This window comes from Canis lupus, chromosome 3 (genome assembly GCF_003254725.2).
Source record: "Canis lupus dingo isolate Sandy chromosome 3, ASM325472v2, whole genome shotgun sequence".
Lineage (NCBI taxonomy): Eukaryota > Metazoa > Chordata > Mammalia > Carnivora > Canidae > Canis > Canis lupus.
The window spans coordinates 15948828-15961120 of NC_064245.1; the positions used below are offsets into that span (position 1 = coordinate 15948828).

Consider the following 12293-nt stretch of genomic DNA (forward strand, 5'->3'; position numbering starts at 1 on the left):
AAACTAGGCAACTTCTCCAAAATAGCAACATAGGACACCCTAAGGAGGTTGAAAAATAGATTTAAGGATTGATCCAAGTTCTCTTCACTACTTTTGTAGAGTCTCTTTTCAAAACCAAGAATTGAGACATGTAGTATGATGATTATGATTCTACTTAAAGGAAGAAGAGAACTGAATATCTGAAATAAGAACAGGATCAAACAAATAGTATGTGTTTCATGGCTTCATATTCTAAAATCTATACTATGAAGTTCCTCTGACATGAAATCCACATTGGTTTCATTTACTTAATAACTATCAGTGTGAAGTGTGCTAAAAAGTAGACTCAGAGATAAGGGCAGATTATTATGGGATTATAAGGCAGAAAGATGTAGGATTATAAAAAGATCATTGAGCTCTGGATCCCCATGTACCTGCAGGGGTAGATGTCACACCCAAATTTCCAGGCCTGAGGATCTTAACCTTTCATATACTTAACCTGTCATATACTTTTTACTTAACTTGAGCAGTTTATTAATAAGCACCACATATAAACTATCATAAATGTATAAGATATTCTGCAATGTTCTGTCTTTGTAGAGAAGGGTTATCTGAAAGGATATATAAGTAGCATTTGAGACTGTTTTGATCATGTACTTCTCAAGATAATAGTGATTTTTACAATTAGTTGGCTAGATCAAAGATATTTAACTCCTATTACTTAGCTAGTAAATTCAGTACTTTCTCAGATTCTTTACTACAATGAGCAATATGGCTGAAACTGCTCATTTGATTCCTCAGAGGAACACTGGCTGGTTAGCAATTCGTGAGCCATTATTTTAGGAAATATGGACAATTCTATTCTAATGCATTTGATTTGCCTGATTCCTTGAGCTTGAAAATCGTATGGTCTCACCTGTGCTCATTTTCCTAGTGAACTCCAAAGTCATTGCTCCTGTATCCATATTTGGAGAAAATCTGTAGGAATGCATTTCCCAACCTTTAACCATGTAGAAAACTTTCCTGGACTCAGTTAAAAAAATTGGTTATCCGATAATAAGAAAAGCACTCCCTTCCATTTTAAATCCGGAGGCATTTATTCAATGAATGCTAACTTCATGTCAAGCACCGTGCACATGGTCCTTGACTTACGATGGTTTGATTTATGATTTTTTTGACTTTACAATGGTGCAAAAGTTATATGAATTCAGTAGAAATTGTACTTTGAATTTTGATCTTTTCCTCAGCTAGCATTATGTGGAGTGATCCTCTCTCATGATGCTGGGCAGTGGCAGCTCCATCAGCCACACAATCACAAGGGCAAACAACCCATCCACTCACAACCACTCTGTACCCCTCCAGCCATTCTGTTTTTCACCTTCAGTACAGTAATCAAGAAATTACATGAGATATTCAACACTTCATTGTAAAATAGGCTCTGTGATTTTGCCTAACTGTAGGCTAATGTAAGCATTCTGAGCATGTTTAAGGTAGGCCAAGCTAAGCTGTGATGCCTGCTAAGTTAGGTGAATTAAATGCATTTTCAGCCCAAGACATTTTCAGATATTACCCCATCGTAGTTGAGGAAGATCTGTGTTAAGCACCAGAATAAAAAAAAAAAAAAAAAAAAAAAGATGAGCATGATATAGTGTCCGTTCATCAATACACTGTTTTATATCTGGCAGCCTACTAATACATTATCTTGTGGAACTTCACAAGATAGATATTTTTTTCTCCCATTTACAGCTGATCAAACTGAAACAGAAATGTCTTTCACCCAAGATCATGTTTTCAGTTGAGCCAGAACTATAACCCAGGTATTTTTGGACTTCAAGTTCTTTTCTCTATTATTCAATAGATATATTTTCCTAATGTTTTTCAGTCAAGATAAACCATGTAATGCAGATATCCCTCTAATCCAAAGGAGAAGTTTCTATACCTTGTCTAAATTTCACTGGCCATTTCAATACCATAGGAGCAGGAAATTATCCAATTCATGAGAAAATTCATGCACCTGTGGATTTCATCTTTTGTGCCAGATGAATAGGTGAGGTTGGATTTGATTTACTCCATGACTAAACTCTAAAATTGGGATTTAAAATGGATATGTAATCTCACTCTGATTCCATTTTTCCTGTAATGCTGCCTAATGGTTATGCAAGTCTCAGAAATGTATTTAAAGTAATAACATGTCCTTTTATCCAATAACATCAAACTGAGATCTTTTTTGTTCACTTTTGCTAGACCTCTAACCTTTAAAGGTGAGTCAGGCAGCTGCAGAAAACCTGATCTTATTTTCTGCCCCTGGCAAGACTTTTTCAAGTTCATCTTTTTTCCCTTCTCTCAAAATCTGATGAAAAATGAAATGTCAGGAAAACAAGCTCTGGAGCTAAAAAACTTGTGTCTGTCTCTGTGACAGATGTCAGTTTGAAAGGTTTCAGGTCACCTGTCAGAAGTGTGCCAGTGTGATCTGTACTCACATTGACTCGACCTCACACCAACACCGAGTTCTGCTTTTAACGATACCCTTGAAAAAGAATTAAATGATTTGAAGGCATTGCCTTTTCCTCTTTTAGCTCTGATTAATGAGACCAAGTAGAGAGCAAGAGACAGAGAGAGACACAGAGACACTGACTTTTAAAAGGACAGTTTGACCTTTGGGTGCCCCTGGCAGTGAACCAATCAGCATTCTTGTAATCCAAACACAGATGCCCGAAGCTAAACAAATCCTATACTTGTGAACAAGAATTCAGTTTGCTGTCAAAATACAGTGAAGATCAGCACAGTGCTGGCTTTGAGCAAAATATCATGAATTAAAGTTTAAATGTTTGTGATTAATAGGGAAGAGTAATATTGAGCGACATAATATGGCAATTGTACCTCAATTTAGTAACAAATACTTCCAGTAAAAAGATAAAAATCACGTGTTTTGAAAAGTCCTGTATCCTAAGTCCAAGTGCTGTATCTTGGACATAATTCCCTAATATTTTTATGCCTGAAACACCACTGATATTATTGTACAAGTCAGTAGTTTGTAATGACTAATTAACGGGGTTGAACTCTGTCCTTTTCTGGATTACTTACACAATGTTTCAATTATTTATCATAGTGATAAAATTTTCTTTCTCTCTCATGAACCTTTATCATAGCCCAGGAAATTTAAGGATTGAAAAAAAAAAAAAAAAAGAAAGATGGATTTAATTTCATCAGTTTGAGAGTATTCGGGGCTTTGCCTCATAACCAAGAAGATAAAAGATTACAGCTCTAAAGGCATGCTTGCCAAATCTACCACTCTAAACAAGAGGCTGGATCAAAAGAGACAAAAAAGTCAATGGAATATAAAACCAGAAACTTTAATAACACTTTAGAGATGTTAGGTTTTTTTTTCTTTGCTTGACTCTTAAGTATACAATACTTCCCTTCTTTCAAGTGGGCCCACCCTTGACATGAAATATAAGTTAGCTTACTGAAGATATGTTCATTGTATCCATGTTTGGAATAACTTTATTTGTGTGTGTGGAAAACTTGGAGGGAATAAGGAAGTGAGGACCTGGAAGGTGATTAGCTTGAACTAGAAATGGAAAGCTGATGCTTCACAATGATTTGTATTATATGTGTGAAATTTTCCACAGCTGTGTTTTAGACCAGGGCTTCCCAGACATTAACATGAATCTCCTGGATCTTCTTAACATGAGTTTCTGGTTCGGTAGGTTAGGGTGGGGCTTGAGCATCTGCCTTTCTAACGGAGTCCCAGGTGATGCAGCTCCTGCTGAGCCCGGACCACACACTGAGTGCTGGAGTTTTAGGTTCTTGGCTCTCCACATGAGTGTGTGTCAAATGCCTCAAGGTCCCCAAGTAGTTCTGAAGTCCAAGCAGCTTCTCTTATTTTGAAACAGTCCCCTTCCGACATACTTTTCCTCTTTGTGATCTTTTCCTATGCATCTGCAACTTGATTTCTTGAGGAACTTCATGTCACCTCAGAATGACCCTACTGTATTACGAAGTAGAGGTACAGTACGAAGATGGTAGTGGTGTCAGTATTTTTCAACCCCCACTTTTGTTTGTGTATTTACTAATTGACTTTTTATTTTCATTGCAGGATACTTGACATGCAGTGTCAGGTTAGTTTCAGGTGTACAAGATAGTGATTCCACAATTCTGCAGGTCACCCAGGTCTCGTCACTGCAAGTCGACCCTGCTTTTAAATCATTAGTTTTTTCACTAGATCATGGTCTGGGTGAAGCATTTTACACTCCATCAGGAAATTTCATTAGCACCGACTGACATCTTTTCCTTGCTGTGCAACAATCAGACTGTTCATAATCAAAAGTTTGAAGTCTTTGAAGTCTTAGCACTTGGCCTAAGAAGCACCCAGAGGAAAAACAGTTAAAAACAAGAGTAGTCAGAACTATCAGCAGTGTTTAGCCCCAGATAACCACAAACATCCTGGAATTTACTTAACCATGTCTGATTTCCCAGTGAGTCATGTTTACATCTCTAGATGTTAGTTTACTTTCCCTTCATTTTTTTCTTGATCACTCATGCAGTGGAAAGCGGAAACGAAATCTTCCATGGCAATTAAAGTGCCCATACTTGTGCTAGCTATGTGTTCCTGCTACTGATAGGGAGAGATCTGGTTATTAGTCAAACAAAGCTCTACCCATTTTCTCATGCTCATTATGTATTTATAATGTGGACATTCTTGTGACATATCATGCAGCTGCTCTAGCAGGAAACTAATATCCAAAGAGAGCATGCCAGATTTAGCTTTACCAAGTTAAAACGCACCATATTTAATGCTCAATTTTCATTCTGTGTATGTTAGAGATACACGTGATTGCTGAGATTTCTCATACCAGTGTATTCATAATCGTGTATTCCATCCACTACAAGTTATTCTTATCCTCGGTAGAGATTCTTACTCTCTCTTCTGTCAAATGCCAAGATCATTTAAGGAAGTGAAAAATATTTGCTAATTTCCTCCAAGGGCTCAACTTATTTTCTGCATGGAGGGGGTAACCCATCGCTACCTTCTGTTAGAAGAACCAAACCATGAGGTGGGTTGCGTATCACGCAGTGAGGCTCGGGGGCTACCGTGTCACTACCGTCATGAAAAACTTTTTTATGTTGCCACCTTCATGTGGTGTATCAGCCAGCCATGCGTGAGCTCGAGATTGTAGATCAGAACCAGAAATATAGATTCTGTTCTTGCTCTCATATAGACTCTCGGTAACGTTACTCTGAATAAACCTTCCCCTATAAGAAAACTGCTTCAACCTTTTGATGAATATCGGTGGAGAAGAAGATGGGGGCTATTGCAATTGTGGAAACAGGTTTTTCTGGCTGAAATTAATAATTCTGAGCAGCACTAAAATTAATTACTCTGTGGTTATAAGTAGGCAGCGGATTTATGGTAAATGACAGAGTGTTTGCAAATTTTCCTGACTACTCGATTAGAAAATGCACAAGTGGAGGCGTCAGCCGAGCATGCATTATTTAAGTGGTTGGTGTCTGGCGACAATCTGGAAACTGCAATTGTTGTGGTTGCCGTAGGAAAATTCGCACTTTCTGAGAGAAATTCTTTCACCTTTGTGTGCCCACAGCCTGGATCTCTCCTCATGGCAGCTGTAGGAAACACAGGAACTCCGTGACCTGGAAAATGTGGGACAACTGCCACAAGGTGACCCTGGAAGGCTGGGGTAGGCCCAATTAATTTAAAATTTTGCTTGGCCTTGTCTCTTCCAATTTTCTAAATCCTCTGGAAAAATGATTAATGCGTACACTGCCAATGCGAAAATATTTTTGACCCTATTAAAGTCGACCAAGGGTAAACCAAGTGTAGGCTGGCATTGTATCAAACTAGCTTTATTAAATTTGATTGGAGGTTTGTATGAGGAAGGGACAGACAAGGACATTATTTTGCACAGCGGCTCTCTTTTAAATGAAAATATCAAGAGGAATACAAAGTAGCAATATGCCCTGGACAGGAATCATTTTAAATATAGGAAAATATCATGACCAACTTTGTTTAAAGGGTAAACCATATTTGCTAGAAATTTTTCTGCTCTCTTATTGCTATGCCGGTCAGTTGCCAGTGAGGCTGTTTTAATTTATGGAAGGCTATGGAAGCCTTATATTTCTTCATTTACAGATGAACCAGCTCAACCTTGCTTTCTTTCTCTTATCTGTCATTGAATTCTACAACTTAAAATGATCTGTCTGCATTGTGAACCTTAGCAGAACAAGGCTTAATCACACAGTGTTTCCCCAATGTGTCCGTCATGTGCAATCATCTCATTAATTAACAAAAGTGATAGTTTTTTTTTTTCTAGTGGTTATTCTGTTTTGAATAAAAAGGGCACAATTCCGGCACAATGTCAAAGGAGAGAATTTCTCATAAGTGTTTCTTCCTTCTCCAAGGAAGCGAAAATCCTTTAATTTGGGAGCCAACACCCACCCAGGTTTCACACATAGTGTTTCCTATGGTTTTCCTACACCTGACAATTCAGCCATGTGAATGTCCTCATAGAGTGTATATTTCCTATTTGTCGTGTAGGAAGTATGGCAATTTCCTTTATGGCAGGCATGGATCTTAATGACGGCGTGAGTCAATGGTAGCAATGGCCTGTGATCCGCTACCATAGAGATGAATGGAATTACAGCTGGAATGGCAGTTTAGGTGGTGGCAGTAGCCCAGTGAAGGTTCTAAAACACATGGTCATTCTAGTCATTTCAGTCTAGTGAGCATGCATGTGGAGAATAGATAGTCATAGGTTAAAGAATCCATGACTGGGGATGTGAGATTCTCCTGAGACCTTTTAACTGAAAGACTCAAATGAACTATCTTATCTCTAAGACTTGTCATAGACTGTGTCACTCTTCTCACATGTTCCATGACTTTGTCTGCAGTGTCTTCCTACAGGAAGGTTATGTGTCACTGTCCCATTTAATGCAGGTATGGCCTTTTGATGTGGTTTGGCCAATGAAAAATGAGCAGAAGTGAGGTGTGTTGCTTCCAGGCAGAAGATTTACAATCCAGGGCATACTTTGCCTCTTCTCTCTTTCTCTCTCTCTCTCTCTCTCTCTCTCTCTCTCCCCCCCCCCCCCCCCCCCCCCCCCCCGCCGAGTGACAATCAGCAAAATGCCAGATAAAAGGACAAAGTGGAGCCAAGTTATGGCTGACTTGTGATACACACAATAGTGTGAGTGAGAAATGCACCTTTGTTACCGCTAGTCATTTGAAATTTTGCATTGTCTGTGAGCCCTGAAAAATGTAGCCTCTTCTGGTCGACATAGATGTAAGCTGCAGCCTTTCAGGATGAGCTCGAGAACATGGTGTTAAATATGACGCTGAGCTTTGGTATGCAATTAGCTCTCATCCTCCTGCTACCATTTCTCGGGACCTCCTTGCTACCAAACTCAGCTTCTTCTTCCCTCTTTAGCAGATAGAGTGAACCTACTCTAACCAAGAGCCAGGATCTTGGCTTGTGCTCTAGATCCCATCTCTTCCCCAGCCTTGTTTCTTCAGTTGTCCCTTCTCTCTTGTGCTATCAACCTCTCCCCCTCTGAAGGATCATTCATATCTTCCATCCGAAAAGCAATTCTTTCTTAGCTTCGCATTCCATTCGGCTAACCCTTTTCATTTCTCACTTCCCTTTCTCAACCCTCAGAATATTTAATTGTGTGTGCTGTCTGCATTTCCATTGAATCTCTAATCTAGTCTGGTTTTCATCCCACCACTGAAAGCAAATTGCTCGTGCAAAGTCACCAGAAGTCTCCATATGGTCCAGTCCGTGGGACACTTGTATGTGCTAATTTTATTCGACTTCTTAGCAACATCTCACTGAGGTGACTATTTCCTCCCTCATGAAGGAGTCTTTACTTGGCCTTCAGGGCAATTCCTGGCTTTATTCTGACCTCTCTTAGGGTTGACTCTTTCTCCTTCTTTCACTTACCTCTAAAATTTCTGAAAGTAGAGCTCCTGTGGATCAATATCGAGGTATTGAGTCCTCTTTCTTTCTCTCTATTGACTTTGGTCTCATGACAATTCTTACTGTTTCTGGAGTTGCCATTTTGAAGTCCCTACTTAGAAATACTCATAAAAACCCTATTTATATATACTTTTGTATTTCCCACTTCAAAACATTCTTCATGAAACTACAGGCAGAATTCATAACTTTGTTATTTTAATTCTCTCATTTTATTCTTAAAAAAAAAATCTCTTGATCATCCACAGCGTGCCAGGCACTGCAAAAAATGTTAGGGATATAAAATTGAATCAGATATAATTCTTTCTCTCAAAAAAAGTGCTTAGTGGGGAGGAAAATATGCACACAATTATGGTAAAATGAGTAAAATGAGAGCATTTCTAATAATGTATCTTGTATAACACATGGTGGGAACATAAAGGAAAGAGAATCTAGGTTTTCTGGGGCACTAAGAGAAAGATTCCCAGAGGAAGTTATATTTGGGCTAAAACTTAGTCAAACAGGAATTTATCAGAAGCAGGGAGGAGGAAACATTATTCCAAAAAGCAAAGAGAGATGTGAGAAGGCGTGTCATGTTTAGAGAATTTAAAATAGTTCAATATTTTTGCAAAGGATGAAGGAAGTGGGGGAGGAGTGAGCACTGAAGCTGGACTTGGGGACCCAGCTTAGGGTATGAGGGCTTTTTATGGAATGGCACTCTTTTGAGGTTTAGACTGACATTTCTGAGCCCTCTCAATGTTTCTGTTTCATCTGTCCCAGTGCTCTCTGCATGGACTCTATTAAACCGGGGGAAGGAGCAACAGAAACAATATCAAAAATTTTGAGACAGAAAGCATTGCATTCTGGTACTATTCTAGACTTTATATTCTTCTATCTATCTGTTTACGTTCTAGTCTTCTTTTATTATCTTTTTACTTCATTTGGCTTTGAGTAGCAGTTTCCTCAAAAGATAGATGCTAAAAGTTGGAATGTTTCGGCAACTACTATTTACGGTAATCTAATTCCATTCCTTTATTTTTAATACTGTAAGGAAACAATTCTGAATATCGAAGGGCTGTTTGAGGACTAAATTTCCTCTGTTGGAGGAAATTTTATCCTCAGTATGGATAAAATCAGTTAGGAGGGGTCCGAGAGTTTGGCACTGGAAGCAAATCCCAACCGATGATGGGTGAGTTAGTGTAAAATGTAGTTTATTGAACAGAATCCATTGAAAGGGCATGCAGCCAGGTAACTTCACACTGTTTTAGTAATGGCAACCACAGCCATTTCTATTTTATTGTATTTCCATTCTAAGCCTCAGCTTATTGGTGTTTCTTGTTATACTCATGATGAACAGAGTTCTTTAAAAAATTAAAAAAATGGCCAAACAAGTATATATACATGGATTCTTGAATATTTTACCCTTACCAGAACAATACAACAAACTTTGTTTGAAACTAACTCAGGGAACGTAATTTCGGTCCTAAATATTAGAGTATAAATAGCCCTTCAAATATTTAAATTTTGGGTAGTGTGAGAATGTTTTGACTTCACTTTACCTTTAAAGAAAAATCTCTATTTTCGTTTCTTAATTCATAACAGGAATGACAAATAGATTGTGAACAAGACATTCCAGATGAGATCTTTAACTTCACAGATAAATATGTTGGGGGGAATCAAATCATTTCAGGGACAAACCTTAGCCATGGAGTGCTAGCGGGCACCATTGTCTTACTTGAATTATTTTATAGTTGCGACCGAATGGACTCTGAGAACTTCTCCAGTAAATTAGTCATTCTAGTGAAGCGCCTACAGCATTTTTCTGAAAGCAGTAGAACCAAGAACAAAGAGACATTAATGGCATGAATCAGCTTCTGGCCTGTGACTTCCAAACTAAGTTGAAAAAAAAAAAATAGGTTGGTAGGAAGGAAAGTGCCCAAGCCTAATTTTCAGAAGATAGAGGCCATTTGTAAAATGACTCTGAATATGTGGTAATTTCTTATCTATGGAGCTCTAGCCTTTTCAAATGCTCATTATAATTTTCCATTAGCATTTGATAGACCAGAGCTGGGTGGGTGGCCCCTGACTTATGAACTGGCTCCACTAAAGTCAAGACTCCTCTCTCACATGGGACTTGGGCTACTGGGCACAGGGATCCTTTCTAAATACCTCTTCTTCCCTACCCCTCTGACCCCATGTGTCGGGGCATGTGACATCCTTCACACCAAGACAGGTTCAGGAATGAAGAAGTCTATACTGCAAATTATGTAAGGAGAGACTAAACAATTTCGAAGATGATTTAAATAGAAAGCTAAGTAATTATGGGCTTCTTTTTCCCCACAGTGCCCATGTCTCTTATCGGCATTAGTAAAGTGTTTAGGGATGTTCATTAAGGATTCCAGGCCACTGGAGTACTCCTAAGATCATTAATTTCTACCACAAAGCCTCAAATGTATTACCCTAGTCAAGTGGGTACTGGGGAAATATGGTTCATTATTTCTGATAATGGAAAATGTACTTTTGTGCGACAGTAGTAGCTACACAGCTTACAGTTGTGGATATTAAGGAATTAGGTGTTAGTTTTTCCAGGTATCTAGGGTTCTACTCTATATCTCACTTTATTTATTTTATTTTATTTATTTATTTTTTTTTTTTTATATCTCACTTTATAGGTCGTGGCTCTTAGAGCGCAGCCAATACCCTGACAAAGAACTTAGCTTGTTGGAAGTTGGGAAGGTCCCAAAATGCAGAGAAAAGGTTGACTCAGACTTTAAAACTAGATTCAATGTAATTAAGTGAGAAAAACAAATGCTCCCCCTTTGTCCATTGGGTTAAAATAAAGTTAAATTCCAAAAAATGTTTTAGTAAAGTATTTCTTGTTTCTCAAAACTGTTTTAAAGGCTTAATCTCTGTGTTTAAGGTGTGGACCAAGCTTTTATTTATTAAAACTAAGTGAATACAACAAGAATTACGGATACCTGGTGTGTACAGGATACTGTTTTAAATATTATAAGGGATGCAAATGTTTGAGAGTAAACAGATGTTCTGACCTCTCCATAGAGTTTCACTTCTGGTCATGGGATAGTACCAACACACACCAACCACACAGCAAAGCACATGAGACTTACAAATATGCACTGTAGCAGAGAATCATTTTAATCGCTTGTTCTGATGACTGACTGACTATCTCTTCTTGGTGGCGGCCTACATTAAATGAAGTGGAGGTAACAGAAATTCTTCAGTATTTTACAGAGGAAGGGATAATAATAATTGGGTAGAAATGTTAGAGTGGAATTATGTATAACTGCCCACAGATTCTTTAATTACGTCTCTCAACTAGGGTCAGAGAACATTCTCTTCAATGAGGCATTGAGTAACACGTTGGTGAAGGAATGCTAAAATTCTTTAGAAAATCAGTAGAGGCTGCCCTCTGTAAGTGGGGGTCTTGGTAGATGATATTCCAATAAAGATGGACTTCTCATTTTCATTGGGGATGATAAGATTTCAGAGTAGCAGAAGCATTTAATCTCCACTTTAAATCAGTAATGGGAGTTGAATTTTATTAAAAATTCTTGGCATCTATTGAGATTATCATATTTTCTTCCTTTAATCTGCTTCGTGTTCTGAATTACTGGTATTAAATTAGCTTCCTAGGGTCACATCAGCCTTTCATTTCGATGAAAAATTTTATTTGATAACAATGTTTTATTTTGTGGCTGGACTGGGATTCATTTATTAATAATATTTGAATTTATGTAATAAGTGACATTGAACTACAATTTTATTTTATTGTCTTATCCTTGTCCAATTTTTGGTATCAAGATTTTGCTAGCCTTGAACATGTTGGGCAGGCTTCCACATTTTTCTATTTTTCTTTGCTCATGGGGATTATCTGTTCTGGGAAGTATTTACTAAAACTTTTCCATAAAATCATCTGCTTTTGCTACCATTTTAGGCATAATCTTTAACACTGTCTTCTATAGTAATTATTTTCTTTAGGTTTTCTACTACCTCTTAAAGTATTTGAAGTCATTCTGTAACCCATTTTATTGAGGTTTTCATTAGTATAAAATAAAACATTTTCAAGTAGTTATTTTTAGAAAGGATATGAGGGTGGTGAATTTTCTGTCTTTGCTTTTCTGGATATGCCATTATTTTCCCCCTTCTAATTGATTAAAAATTTAGCAGGGTTAAGAATTAGGTTTAAAGTAATTTTCTTTGAAAGCATTGTTCCATTGTCTTCTAAAATATTGAAGAAAAATGTTGCTAAGAAATCTGATACAAATATAGTGGGTCTCATTCCTTTGTAAGTCACCTGGTTACTTCTCTATGCAAACTTTAGGATTT

The 12293-nt window shown here is 37.8% G+C and overlaps 1 long non-coding RNA gene across 1 annotated transcript in view; it reads left to right on the plus strand.

Annotated features, from left to right (window-relative positions):
- LOC118354263 (uncharacterized) overlaps positions 1 to 12293 on the plus strand; it is a 91156-nt gene that overhangs the window by 71583 nt on the left and 7280 nt on the right. The window contains exon 4 of the long non-coding RNA XR_007409715.1: positions 5583 to 5678. This is a non-coding gene — a long non-coding RNA (uncharacterized LOC118354263). The remainder of the gene's footprint in view (positions 1 to 5582; positions 5679 to 12293) is intronic.